The sequence below is a fragment of the Podarcis filfolensis genome, assembly GCF_964270895.1.
Source record: "Podarcis filfolensis genome assembly, chromosome: 1".
NCBI classification, from domain to species: domain Eukaryota; kingdom Metazoa; phylum Chordata; class Lepidosauria; order Squamata; family Lacertidae; genus Podarcis; species Podarcis filfolensis.
In genome coordinates this window covers 8344900-8358350 of record NC_139604.1, presented here as the reverse complement: position 1 = coordinate 8358350, position 13451 = coordinate 8344900, and the positions used below count along the sequence as shown (strand labels likewise).

At 44.3% G+C, this 13451-nt stretch overlaps 1 protein-coding gene across 2 annotated transcripts in view; it reads left to right on the top strand.

Moving 5' to 3' along the window:
- The window catches only part of PARD3B (par-3 family cell polarity regulator beta), a 624466-nt gene that overhangs the window by 467374 nt on the left and 143641 nt on the right, over positions 1–13451 (top strand). The gene's annotated exons all lie outside the window — the stretch shown is intronic.

Here is a 13451-nt window from a genome sequence, read left to right as displayed (position 1 = left end):
TCTCATGAGGTGGCCAAAGTAATGGAGCCTCAGCTTCAGGATCTGTCCTTCCAGTGAGCACTCAGGGCTGATTTCCTTCAGAATGAATTGGTTTGATCTTCTTGCAGTCCGTGGGACTCTCAAGAGTCTCCTCCAGCACCATAATTCAAAAGCATCAATTCTTTGGCGATCAGCTTTCTTTATGGTCCAGCTCTCACTTCCATACATCACTACCGGGAAAACCATGGCTTTAACTATACGAACCATAGTCTAGTGCCACGTAAATGAACATTAAAGAGCGATAGCAAACATTTGACTCCCTCTCTCACAGAGCCAGGGGAAGGAGTTCAGAAGCTTTCACTTGGGCCTTTGTTTAGCCACTGTTTGTCATGTCACACTGACTTACAAATGGTGGTCAACATTAGCTAGGGTTGGTTTCAAACAGCCAACTTCAAACTATGCTTACTGAAGCTGCTTGTTTAAATTAGTTTTAGTTAAATTAAGCACAGTTTTGTATCGGAGCATCATGGCAAAATGTGGCTGACCAGAAGCAGAAGCTTCTAGACTACTACTCACCGTCCCAAATTTAAGCAACCCCAAATTTTAACACATGGGAATAAAATCTCTCCATCCCTAATATTCAGCATTGTTTCACTTAACTTTATGATTTGAAGAAAGATGGGAGAAAGGACTCAGGTAGGTAGGTAGGTAGGTAGGTAGGTAGGTAGGTATAGATAGATGGGATATCTTTTCATTAACCAAGTTTCATTATCACGATTAGGCTATAAGAAATGACAACTCCCTTTCATTTATAATACGGTTTTTTGTAATCATAATGAAAAGAAATAAAATATCTCCATCTACTTTCTCCGTATTTTCTAGAATTTTATAAACAATGGGTTGGAAATTTGTGGCTATCCAAATCGTGTTGGACTCAAGCCAATGTGACCAGAGGTCAGGGATGATGATGATGATTTATTGAATTTATATACTGCCCTATACCTGGAGCTCACAGAACAAAATCCAAATATAAAACCACAAAATGTATTATTATTACTTATTGAATTTATGGGAGCACCAGCTCAGTAACACATGGAGGGCTCGTGTTTTTAAGCAAACGTTGGTTGTTGCTTTTTTAGAAATGCCTTTTGAATGTTTCTGCTCAAATTCCTTCTTTGAGGAACATTGCTGTAGGCATAGAAACCGCATATAGGGCCAGGCCTGTTTGGCTGCAATAATGTCATGCACTCTTAGTATATATTTGAAGCATAGGACATTATTCAGGCCCTGTTCTTTAATGCCTCCTCCTCCTCCAATTCCTCTTGCCACGATCCTTTTCCTCCCCCAGAGGCCAAAAGTCTTTTCATTCTCCATTGTGCAGCTGTCACATATTATTGTCACAGTGTGCGCCCCTCCCTCTCGATTCCTCTCCGAGGGAATAAGAGCTTTTGAGTCTTGCCAAGAAGGTGCGAGATGAGAGTGCAGTCACAATGGAGGAAAGGGCAGCGAGGTGCCAATATTTTACCGTCTTTGCAAATAAATCTGAATAATCAGCCCTTTTGACAACCCATTGTTGTGCCTGATTCCCCCCCTTATTCATTTAAAATTCAAATGGTGATACATTATAATTTTCAGCGTAATAGTTACTTTGGGGTGTTGTCTGTCAACTCCGTAATCACTGAAAACATAGCCTGCGCTCGCTTCTGAATTTATCGGCGTTAAACAGTTCTGCCTTTGGGCTTTTAAGGATATTCAGCCCAAGATGTGTTTACCTCATAAGTCGGTAGGAATCTTATATAATGATTAAAACGTGTCAAAGGGGACACCGTTTAATTTATTAATGGAGTGGGGGGACGGGACAGCCTGCATGTGCGGTTTGTTTAAGGGCACAAGCCAAAAACATTTATAAATACACTTTTGTGGTTTGAAGAAAATCTTGAAAGTGGCCACGACATATATAGGTGTTTTTTTTTGGGGGGGGGAGTGTGGAGCACTGATGGAAGGGGTAAAAACCCACTCTTTTGGAGTAAAGGGTAGCGCTATTTTCTGTTTCTCAGCGCCCGTAATTCTCAATAATTGCCTGAAAGGGCTGCTTTAATTGAGTACTTTTGTGCAGTAAGTGTTCTGCTAACCAGGGGAGCTGAAGTGCTTCTGATCCATTCGCAGGTAATAATAGAGGCGCAGTGCAGGCCCCTGCTTTACAAATCAGCAGCTACTCCTGCAGCATGATGGAGGGGTGGGGGGTTAGTGGTGGTTTGGGGGGAGAGGTGGCGGGTGCTTTGGGGAGCAGCATTAAATCAGCCACAAGCCTGCGCCTAATTGTTATTGATTGTTAAGTGCACAAATTGCGGGGAAAGCAGCCCATGCGAGTTCCTCACCTGAAGAAAGTCTCGTTTCCTTCCTTTGATATTTTCCGTAACTGCGGCTCCTGGTTTGTAAGGATAAAGAGAGGCGGCTATTCGGGGCCTGTATGGCAAATAGCAATGTTTATGCAGCTGCTGCTGCTGCTGCTAAATGGGTGGGGAAGGGGGTGAACTGATCTTTTCCTCCTTTTCCCTGTAAATGCCACTGTCTTCATCCTTGTTGATGCTTTGACCTCCCTGCTTCAGAGCTTGAAAAGCCTTTTCCACCGTGAGCAATAGGCAGTGTCTGCAGAGCTCAACAGTCAGAAAAGCTCATTCTCGTGCCTTGAGTGCTGATGCCAACTTGATCAGTTTAACTACAACTGATGCGCGGCTATTTCTAGTTAAACCTGGTTCACGTTGCTATCCTTTGCTGTAAAGAAAGTTCCGCTATCATGAATTGTACTTGCCACCCTGTAAGGCTGCCTTTTGTGGTTGGGGTGCCATTTTAAACAGTCCTATTAAGTCGTGTTTCTTTCACTTTTCTTTGATCTGCGCTCTTTCATTTTCTCATTTAGTTCCCTCTCCTGTTAATCCATTTTGGAGCACAAAGCCAGTTCAGTAGTCTGGCGTTGCATAGATCCATTGAGAAGCTTAATTTGGGTGTGCATTCAGATGAGAGGTTTGCAATTCTGCGCGGGGGCATAGAAGCAACCAGCGAGGTGCCTCACCGTGAATTTGAAACAAGTAACCCTCAAGTGCTCAAAACCTTGTGCATTTTTTGCACACTTGGGGTTGAGCACCATTCAGTTAAGACATTTGTATAGCTATAATGCCTTCTCCCCAAAAAGGAGGGAAAGAGAGACATTGGAAATGGGGTTATTTAAAATTGCTGTCATAGCATTTACTTGGGATTTTAGAGACTGGGGTTAGAGGTTTTTGGCTCCTCTGTTCATGCACAGGAATGAGGTGAGTAGCACTCTGTTCACCTTCATCCTGTGAATACCACTCAACTCCAGCAACTTAGTCTGGGGTCCAGAAATGGGGTGGTGCCTCTTCTTCTTTTTTTCTTCTTTTTTTGTATGTAGTGTGGTGTAGAGCCAGTGTGGTGTAGTGGTTAAGAGCGGTGGACTTGTAATCTGGTGAACGGGGTTCGATTCCCCGCTCCTCCACATTTAGCTGCTGGGTGACCTTGGGCTAGTCACACTTCTCTGAAGTCTCTCAGCCCCACTCACCTCACAGAGTGTTTGCTATGGGGGAGGAAGGGAAAGGAGAATGTTAGCCGCTTTGAGACTCCTTCGCGTAGTGATAAAGCGGGATATCAAATCCAAACTCTTCTTCTTCTTAATATAATTTTTATTAGTTTTTTTAACATATCATTTTCAACAGTAATTAAACATACTTTTTCATCTTATTCAAATTTTTGACTTCCATCAATCCTGTCTGAAAATTTTCCAATCTAATCTCCCAGTATGCATTTCTTATCTTCCCTATTACATTTCAAACTCATAACCCATACCTCTATCTTTTTCTACTTTGTAACACTTCGTATATTTCTCCTTACAAAGCTTCTTGTACTCCTACTAGCGTAATTTGTTGATTACAGTTGCTCTTCAAATAATTCATATACTTCTTCCAATCTTCTGTAAATCTCTGGTCCCGCAGGTTTCGAATCCTTCCTGTCATTTTGTCCAATTCTGCATAGTCCATTCATTTCGTCTGCCATTCTTCTTTCGTCGGAATTTCTTCTTGTTTCCATTTCTGGGTTAACAATACATTTGCTGCAGTTGTTGCATATAAAAACAATTTAACATCTTGCCTATTAATGTCCTGACCTATAATACCAAGTAAAAATGCTTCTGGTTTTTTAAAAATGTGCACCTTCTCAGGTCCCAGTGCAAAATCTTTTTACCTTAGGCATTAGACCAGTGTTGTCCATATCATTTCATCTGTGGTTTCTGAGAACACTGGTCCCAGTTCCATTACTGGGACTGGGAAGGGCAGGGAGCACCTGCCAACTTATTTCCCTACCCTGCCCCCAGAAAAATTTCTGGACGCTGGTGGGAAGGGGAGGCAGCCGAGGGCGTTTCGTGAGCCCCCGCTGTGCTTTTTGCAAACATTCAGATGAAACGCTCACAAAAAGCCCGAGCCTTAATGAACATTTGGTTTGACCATTCATAAAGGCTTGGCCCCAGGGGCCTACGAAGTGGGGGGCAGAGGGGGTAGGCCGTCCCAGGTGCCACTCTGGGGAGCTGACAAGATGGCCCCTGCCTCCCCCCAGCTGTAGAGCAGCCGAGGGCACACGCAGTCCGTATGGGCTGCCTCTCGCACAGCGACTGTACGGGCTGCCGCTCTCATGTGCCGTCCATACCGGCGTCCGTATGGGCTGTGTCTCGCACGATGACTGTACGGGCTGCCGCACATGCGCACTCCGTACTGGATGCTGTACATGCACAGTCCTGTGAGTAGATTGCAGTCTCTTGGGAGCTGGCCACCCTGGTGCTTCTACAAAGCTCACATCTTGCTACAGTGGTCCATGCTCTGGTAACCACCCAACCAGACTACTGTAAAGTGTTGTACGTTGTGCTGCCCAAGGAGACAACTCAGAAGCTTCGGTTAGTGCTGTATGCAGCTGCCAAGTATATTAACAGTAACCCAATTCTAAAAGAATTACATTGGCTGCCTATTCGCTTGCGAGATCAGTCTAAGGTGCTGGCACCTGGACAGCAGCCAGAGGAGACACGTAGTTAGTCTTCTCCACTATGGTGGCATGTATTAGCTTAGTTGGTTAGACTGTGATGCTGATAACGCCAAGGTTGCAGGTTTCATTCCCCGTATAGAACAGCTGTATAGTCCTGCATTGCAGAGGGTTGGCTACTAGACAATTTTCAGGGTCCCTTCCAACTCTATGGCTCTATGGGATAACACACAATCCCTTTGTCCTGTATTGTATTTCTATTTAGGTGGTTACCAGAGCATGGACCACTGTGGCAAGATGTGAACTTCGTAGAAGCACCGGGGTGGCCAACTCCCAAGAGACTGCAATCTACTCACAGAGTTAAAAAACTGGCGGTGATCTACCCCCTTTTGGGGGGGTTCAGGTCAAAGTTGTTGTGCCTTCACTAGGCTAACCACTGTCAAATGTTGGATACTAGGCCAGATAGACTTTTGATGTGATCCAGCAAAATGGTTTTGTACATTCTTAATCTTTGGCTACGGTGCCATATTGAAGACAGAGAAAGCTGCTGTTTGGAAGTGTCTTAAATGAAGACATTTGGTTTCATATATGCAGAACTGAAACAGTAGAACGTTTAAGAGTGCTTTTACTTAATTGAGATAACAATGAAAAGAATGCTGTTTGGCTCCATTGGCACTGCCTAGAGAAAGCCAATGAGCATTAAATGTTATATTCTTAAAGCACTTCTGCATTTATAAGCCAACAGATTATTAATTCTCAGTGAGGTGCCTTGGACAATTGCCTGGGTGGCATTCACTGTCGTCACCAGTCCTGTATTATGAGAATATGGCAAGAGTAATATGAGGGGGAAAGTTTGGAAATTTTTTAAGCATGGGTTGAAAAAAGAGCAAGAGTATCTCTCCATATAGAATAGCCCTGTAAAATATTAGAAAGCCCAATTTGTTGGTTTAAAATTTTAATACATTAAGTGAGAGCCAAAGAGTGGATTCCATAAAAATGCAAATATTCACTATATTAATGGTTGTACAACACATGTATATCAATACAAAGTGAAATATTATTATTCTAGCCAACCCAATTATTTCTACTCTGACTGAACCAACTCTAAGGTGGGTTTTCCTCGGTCTTGATACCTGAGGTTTCTTTAAGCCAGTGACAGCCAAACTTGGCCTTCCAGCTATTTTTGGACTACAGTTCCCATCATTCCTAGCTAAAAGGACCAGTCGTCAGGGATGATAGGAAATGTAGTCCCAAAACAGCTGGAGGGCCAAGTTTGGCCATCCTAGATCTGTGCACCTTCTACATGAAAAGTATGTGCTCTGCCACGAAGTCACAGTCCCTCCTCTTCTGCGCGAAGGATAGAACGCAATCATATTCTTCTCTAGTTTCCCAAATCCTTGGGAAAGCAGCTTCTATTCCTTGACATGCACTTAAATGTGTGCTCGGATAGTAGCGTGGAAAATTAGGCTGAGAATATAATTGTTAAAATGACAATGAACTCGCTTTCTTCTTTATTTCTATGATTAATGTCACTGCTTTGGCACAGTTGCTAAAGTTGATATTTCTTTCTTGGAAGTTACATTTCATTCCGGTTTGATTTTTTTTTCCCAAGGAGTAGCCATCAGAGGAAATAACTTTTTTTTTTCACATTCTCCCCCCCCCCCGAAAGTTTAGAACTAGCAATGAGCAGTCTCCCCCGAAAGAAATTTTCTGCAACGTTAATTGCACCAGACCATAGCATTTAAAGCAACCTATTCTATCGTCCATTTACCTCCCATGTGAAATGAAAACTCTGTTTTGATTTGAACTGTCACAGATAATTTCTGCACATAAAACACATCCAGGGACAGCTTTCAAATGGAGTTGTCACTTCTTGTTTAGCGGGCGGGGGACTCTCTATTGTTGTCAAACCTTCTTTGCAAAAGCATCACTAACATGCTGATATGCGCAGCTATTCGGAAATAGAGGAATGGATACGATGCCGTCAAGAAATACTAGAATCCGCTTTCTGTTGCATTCATCTCCTTAGGGAGAAGGTTTTAAATATCACTTTAAGCAGATTTGCTACTCCTTTGTTGTGTAAAGTGCAGATAGATTACTCAGTATTTACTCATCAGAATCACTGTTTACCTTTAGCAATATTATAATATAGTGGATAGCGAAACGTCTTCATTGTAAGTGTACTTGATTACAATAAAATACCAAATTATTTCTTCAAGGAGGAAACCCGCATATTTGGCCTGCAACATGGCCTTCAGTTTTACAGAATGGGGTGGGAGCAGTTGCGGGATGTCATACTTTTAATTAATACTGAGTTTTGATACAAAAATGGTGCCACCATTAAGACGATCTCAAATGGACTTTAAGGGGAAAGGGGCTAAAATGGTTGCAGAGTTCTACTTTTGTGCATTGATCATATGTGCCTTGTCAGGGCCGGATTTAGGTTTGATGAGGCCCTAAGCTACTGAAGGTAATGGGGCCCTTGATATGTCCAGCTATCCTTTGTCAACAACAAATTGTCACTGGTTTTTTTGTGTTGGATATATGCTATATGGCAGTTTATGGACCTAATAGGTATCTCAAGCCATTTGCACATGTTCCCATGCAAACAGTCCATTCAGAATGTAGGTACCCTATATACAGAAATGAGCAAACCAGTGATATTTTAGGGAGCAGGCTAGCAGGCAGGGCCCATGACTTACATCATAGGAGCCTACACAACACAAAACACTGTTGCTATATGTAGGTTTTATTTTAGTTGGTTTTTTATCTTATATTTTGGAAATGTACATCCAGTTGTCTTTTTCCTTTACATTTTTTTGGGGGCTCCCAAGAGAGTGTGGCCCTAAGCCATAGCTTATTTAGCTCATGCATAACTCCAGCACTGCTTGGGGTCTTCTCTGTGCTTGCTTCAGAAGAGACACGGTCAAACCTGTGGGAAACTTAAGTGATTTCAAGGGATTTTACCCAACTGCTGAAGAAGAATCGGGAGAATTCCATTGTCACTGGAAAATTTGCCATCAGGTTCTTTGAAATCTAAGCACGGACAACTCCATTATCATGTGCTGACAGGAGCAAGCTAGCCATAAATTGCCCAAGCAAGTTGGAGTTAATTCTTCATTAGCAAATGCAGGATCTGTACCAAGTACCAGACCTACGGTAATTGTCATTGGCCAGGAGTTGGCTTCACCTGCTGAGCAGCAGCCTGAAGGAACAGAAGGCGAAGTGACTCCACCTTGTGCTGATCAGCCTTCTTGCTCCTGATGGCTCCAGCTTTCTTGAGCTGGGTATTCAGCTTCAGTTAGGTGCTGGAATCAGCATTCGTTGTTCCTGGCCAGACCTTTCTTCTTCTTGTAACCTTGGACCACCTCTGACTACATGAACTGAGAAATTCCTGACCTTAGGACTGGACCTTGTATACGGACTCTGCCTCCAGGCAAGTACCCCCTGAGACTAGGCTGGTTGGCTGGCTTCTCCTCCACTGAGCTCTGCCATGGCTGCATCACACGGTGTAATGGCTTTAGGGGTTGCTTGTGCGTAAATAGCCGCCGCTCTGGGCTAGGTTGGCTGGTTAAACCATTTCTCGCTGGACAGCCATCCACTCCGTGGCTGTTCAGTCGCTGGCAGAATCCGTCAGTGGGTGTTTCTTAAACCTTTTCCAACATAAAAGTTGTTTGACGCCCAGTCTCCTCCTACTCTCCCTGCGCGGAAGTCTTCTGCGCAGGGAGGGCGTGGGTAGCGGAGGACCTGTGCTCTCCCCGCTGGTGTCCAGTGGAGAGTCCCGGAGCCTGCTCTCTGCTTCCCCCATTGGCCCCCCTCTATCCCTGGTGTAGCGCTGATTTTCTTCCCCAACAGGAGACTTGCCTCTCTCCCTGCTTGGCCCCTCTCCAGCATCGTTGTGGGGCCTCGCCTCCTCCTCTAGTTCCGATGGCAGTTCCCTGACACACGGCTACAGCAATAATGAGCACAGCAGCTTGTCTCTGGCAGGTCTTGCCTCCATGAAGCAGTTGTTAAGACTGAGGGTCCCCATCTCCCCACAACTGCCTAAGTCCCCTCTTCTCCAAGCGCACCTTTGTGACAGTGGCGTAGTTGGGGGGGCAGAGGGGCTACTGCCCTGGGGGCAAAAGTTGGGGAGGGCACAAAATTTCAAAAGAAAAATAAAATGCTTTGGGGGGGTTTATTAAAAATAATAATCAAACAATGTAAAAATTCCATGAAATAAATAATAATAAAATAAATGGCAGCAGCAGCTGTCCCATCCCCAGTTTCCTTCCATGGGAAGACCCTTCCCCATCACCATCAGCGCCGATGCCCGGCCCTGACAAGGGGGCACAATACTTGCTTTGCCCCAGGCTCTGGCAATGTACGCTACGCCACCGGTGCAAGTGACCTGTATTTAATTTCAGGTTTGATATTGTTAAGTTGAGGGTGAACATATCAGACGACACAGCGATTCTTCAAACAGCTCTTGTTTATTCACAGGCCAGAACAGAACTGAAGTGAAGGGTTCAGCCAGCCTGCTTATATAGAGCTCCACTACAAAGCAACAGTAACCATTTTCTGTAACTATCCAATCACTGAATGTCACTTTCAATCCCTTATTTGCATGTGGACCTGAGTGAAAACTGTCTACAATATCCCCCTGCTGACCCAGGGTGAGAACTTCAGTACATAACAAATATCTCCTCTGGCAATGGAAAGAGAGAGAGGCTGCTCCTTGTTTGCGGACTCTTGCCCATTAACTCCTCCCCCCCATCAGTACCATTGTCTTTCTCTCTTCACTCTTCACCTGCAACCTTTGTCTCCCCGTGGTGCAACTTTCACACCACGTTATAATGCCAAATAAGACGGTTAGGCCTTTTTTTCCTGCGCCAAAGCCACCCTTTTCTTTTTGGCTGAGTAGGGAGTATGCCAATAACAATAGCAAAAGGGAATTCCAGCTAGATTGTTTTCTGCTCCTGTGTGAATTTTTATTCCACTTTCATTATTGCGATGCCGGCGCGTGGGGTTCTTTGCTCACCTAGCAACAATTGGATGTAAATTGCTGAATTCTTCCTAAATTTATACGCCAAGCATAGAGATCTTTCATCTGTGAGACCATAAACATTATTTTATCATGCTAATGTGACTTTTTCTGGCAGTGTTGCTACTTTGAATACATGGGTTTCAAAATAATAATAGTGCTTATCAGTGGGAGGAAAAAGAATGCTATGTAAGAATCTGGACTTTGCCATGGCAACACTACCTAGTTCCTTTTCTCTCCCCCCCCCCCATTCAGTTTTTAGTCTTGTGTTCTATGGGAGTCTGCCTCTCTCTTTTATCTTTCTTTCTGCAATTCGCAAATAATCTATTTCCATTTGTGACTAAGGCATTGATTCAGATGTGCAAATTGCCCAGATGCTAAAGCACTTCCAAGTTTTACCTGGACAATTGAAGCCTGCCTTGCACTCATGAGATGCTCAGGTCTCTGGGGTTGTAGAAGGAATTCTGAAAAATGTAACCCAGCTGTGTTAAAAAGGTAAAGAGACCCTGACCATTAGGTCCAGTCGTGACCGACTCTGGGGTTGTGGCGCTCATCTCGCCACAACTCCAGAGTCAAGGGAGCCGGCGTACAGCTTCCGGGTCATGTGGCCAGCATGACTAAGCCGCTTCTGGCGAATCAGAGCAGCGCACGGAAACGCCGTTTACCTTCCTGCTGGAGCGGTACCTATTTATCTACTTGCACTTTGTGCTTTCGAACTGCTAGGTTGGCAGGAGCTGGGACCGAACAACAGGAGCTCACCCCGTCGCCGGGATTCGAACTGCCGACCTTCTGATCAGCAAGTTCTAGGCTCTGTGGTTTAACCCACAGCGCCACCCGCATCCTTAGGAGAGAATTTTTCTTTTGGTATGTCTGTAAAGTCAGCATCCCCAGTTTTGACTGAGCCCAGGGGCCACACAATACATTAAGGAAGCCTGTTTAGAAAACACACACACACACACACACACGTAAGTCACTCTGATAGACAACAAAGCCAGGCTCTCTTTATAGTCCATTTCTAAAATGAAACCATAAATTTAAAGGCTGGGCTTCATCGCTGCCCAGGAAAAAAAGAAGCAGCAGCTTTTTTCCCCAGTCTGCTGATGAAATATAACATTTAATAGGATTTATGAGGCCCAGATTCAGGAAGATCATTTTCAGGGCAGTTAAAGAAGCTTTTCGTCCTGCCCTTTGCCTCTCCCTATCCCAAAGGCAAAGGCATAACACCCACACACATGAAAATCTGTTAGTAATGAAAAATTATTAGAAATAGCTCAGTTGAGCCTGTACAAATTTCAGTTTGGGGGGAGAAAAGTATAGTAGAAGGGATTTACAACAAGGAGTGCCTCTGAGCAGAATACCAGCTACATCAAAACAAGCAGACTGCGTGTTTATTTTTTATAATAAAATTCATGAATACAGCACAGGGCAGGTTTGAGTAAGTGGCTTGCTCACACTAGCAAATATTCACTGAGTAGGCTTCCTAAAGTGAAATAAAATACCCTCGTGGCTGTATTTTGAAGCTTCTTTCTGTGAGCCTACACACACACAGAGAGAGAGAGAGAGAGAGAGAGAGAGAGAGAGAGAGAGAGAGGGAGGGAGAGAGAGAGAGAGAGAGAGAGAGAGAGAGAGAGAAGAGAGAGAGAGAGAGAAGCATGCAAACACTCAAGTTGCAATTTTGTGGGGGGAAATAGGTCTTCTGCAACTTGCGATCGCAGTGTCCGTCAAATAGGAGGAAATGAAGAAAAACTGCCAGGCAATGTCAGATTTATTAACAGCTCCCCTACTCTCCAAATTAATGTGTTTTTCTTGCCTTTGACGAGCCGAGATGTCCACGTGCTCTACTTACCTTAATGGACAAGAGAAGGAAGTGGTGCTCATCAATTAGCCATCTCGTTAAGCTGACTACAGCTTCATTTGGAACACAGGGACGAGAGCTATCTGCCCACGAAGGCTCGAAACAGAACTATGGCTGTTCAATATTTATACTACTTGAGTGTTCAGAGGCTCCATCATGGTTTAATGCTCTCTGGCACACACAAATGTTCTACGATATCTGGAGGAATCTTAGTCTTCCTTCCTATCGTAATCTAAGAAGATGGAGAATTGCACACCTAGAGCTGTTGTTGTGGCCAAATGTCCAGCTTTTTACAGTGGTCCTCTATTTGAAACAGCCCTCTGTTTGAAGGGCTGCCCAGCCCAAGTCTGGTTTAAATATAAAGAACCCTAAGAAAAGAGAGTACAGGGGGTCTCACAGTTGCCCATCAACACTTGAGGAGCAGACAGAATGATCACAGCATTTCTCCACTATGGGGGTATAGGTAAAGGTAAAAGACAGTTAAGTCCAGTCAAAGGTGACTCTGGGGTTGCGGCACTCGTCTCATTTCGGTCCAAGGGAGCCAGTGTTTATCCGCAGACAGCTTTCCAGGTCATGTGGCCAGCATGACTAAACCGCTTCTGGTGCAATGGGACACCGTGACAGCAACCAGAGCATATGGAAATGCCGTTTACCTTCCCGCAGCAGTGGTACCTATTTATCTACTCACACTGGTGTGCTTTCAAACTGCTAGGTTGGCAGAAGCTGGGACAGAGCAATGGGAGCTCACCCAGTCATGTGGATTCGAACTGCTGACCTTCCAATCGGAAGCATCACATGACTAAACGACTAAACAAGTGTCTTGGTGCTTGACAGCTGCTGGTGGGTGCCAAAAACAGAATGATTATTATCGGCGGCCATGCATGGAGATTTGAATTTCATTCAGGTTCGTGAGCCAAAGGCTTTTTTCGGATCGGTCTCCACGTTAACTGCATTGTTGCACTTGTCATAGGAGTGCCAGAACCCCCCGTGAATAGTTTCCTTAATCAAAGGATGCTCGTCGTCTTTCCTATTGTGTGGCGCTTCCCCGATTCCAAAGGCTTCTTGAGAATGATGTGTGCCATCTACTTAAGAACTGCACTGGCTGTGTCTTTGAGCAATGCCTAACAAAATTGCTTCTGGTCCCTGTGCTTGGGACTCCTGAGGCAATATCACAATAATTATAATACTGATTAAATGTGCCCATCTCTGAGGAGCTCTCTGTTCTGGTAAGAGCCACTCTGCCATGCATAGCTACTACCAGGCGTGCTTTCATCCTGCCTCGCGTCTTGCACTGACAGCTAACGAAATACTTTACAAATTATTTCATTTGCTATTTACGCTGTCCCTCGTTAAATCGCCGTTTGAATGCTTCATTCTTTCCTTGTAAGACTCGCACCTTTCACCTCCTGCTCGCTACTGGCTTAACAAGAACATCTGCTGTCTTTCTGTGGAAAAAGATGCTGATTTTGTTTTTACATCTGTTTGGTTGAACATAGAAGTGGGATTGAGATATAATTAGATGTTTGTTTCGAAATGCATCACCACATATGCTCT